Below are 889 nucleotides of genomic sequence, written 5' to 3' on the forward strand. Positions count from 1 at the left end.
TGGTAACTACTGTGGTGTGGTACTCCCAGACTACAGGCCAGGTGCGGCCCGACGCCGCCTATGAGTTATTCTACAGTTAAGATGATACTGACATGCAGAATCTGTTGTGAACATGAACGTCATTGACAGGAACTGAGACGTGAACTGGTGTAGACGTGGGACAGAACTTCAGTCCTCTGAGATCTGAAAGAGACTCTGAGCAGCAGCAGCAGCAGCAGCACCTCTGTCATGATGTCTGCTGAGGCTGATCTCAGATTCTCTCTCAGTTGATGTGGAAGAAGAATAAGAGAAGCTGCAGCTGATTGAAATGTAACGTCTCCACCAACAGCTTCCAGGTTCTCCACACACACACTGTCTGTGATCAACCTCCCTCTGTGACGACACTGAACCAGATCAGACTGACAGTCACCTCTGCGATGGAGCTCCAGGCATATTGTATATGACTCTGGATAAACAGCGATGTAATCTGAAACTAGTCTGAGTGGAAGAGGCAGACAACCACCAGGAGGTCAAGAGGTTAAGAGATTAAAAATCAGTATTTAATGTCAGCGATTAATGTCTGTGGTACATATCAGTGTATAGAGTGGTATAATGTATGTTTTGGTTCGACAAGCAGCTGTTGTAGAGTAACCGACACTATCCCCTCATGTATTTCAGAGGAAAAAATATAAAGCCACATTATCCACTGATTTATTGATTTAACTTATTTCATGATTAAAAAACAGTTTTATTCTTAAAGGAGAAATATTCCACTGTACAGCAGCAGAGTAAACAATGACAATCTGTAAATGAAACAATATGAAATGGGTTGTAGAACAGCTGTGTGTCTTTAATAGTTCCCACTAATACACAGACATAAACTATAAGAAATCAACAAACATCCTAATGA

The sequence above is a fragment of the Seriola lalandi genome, unplaced genomic scaffold, assembly GCF_002814215.2.
Source record: "Seriola lalandi dorsalis isolate HSWRI2012SDOR001 ecotype SW California unplaced genomic scaffold, Sedor1 jcf7180002054359, whole genome shotgun sequence".
Classification (NCBI taxonomy): Eukaryota; Metazoa; Chordata; class Actinopteri; order Carangiformes; family Carangidae; genus Seriola; species Seriola lalandi.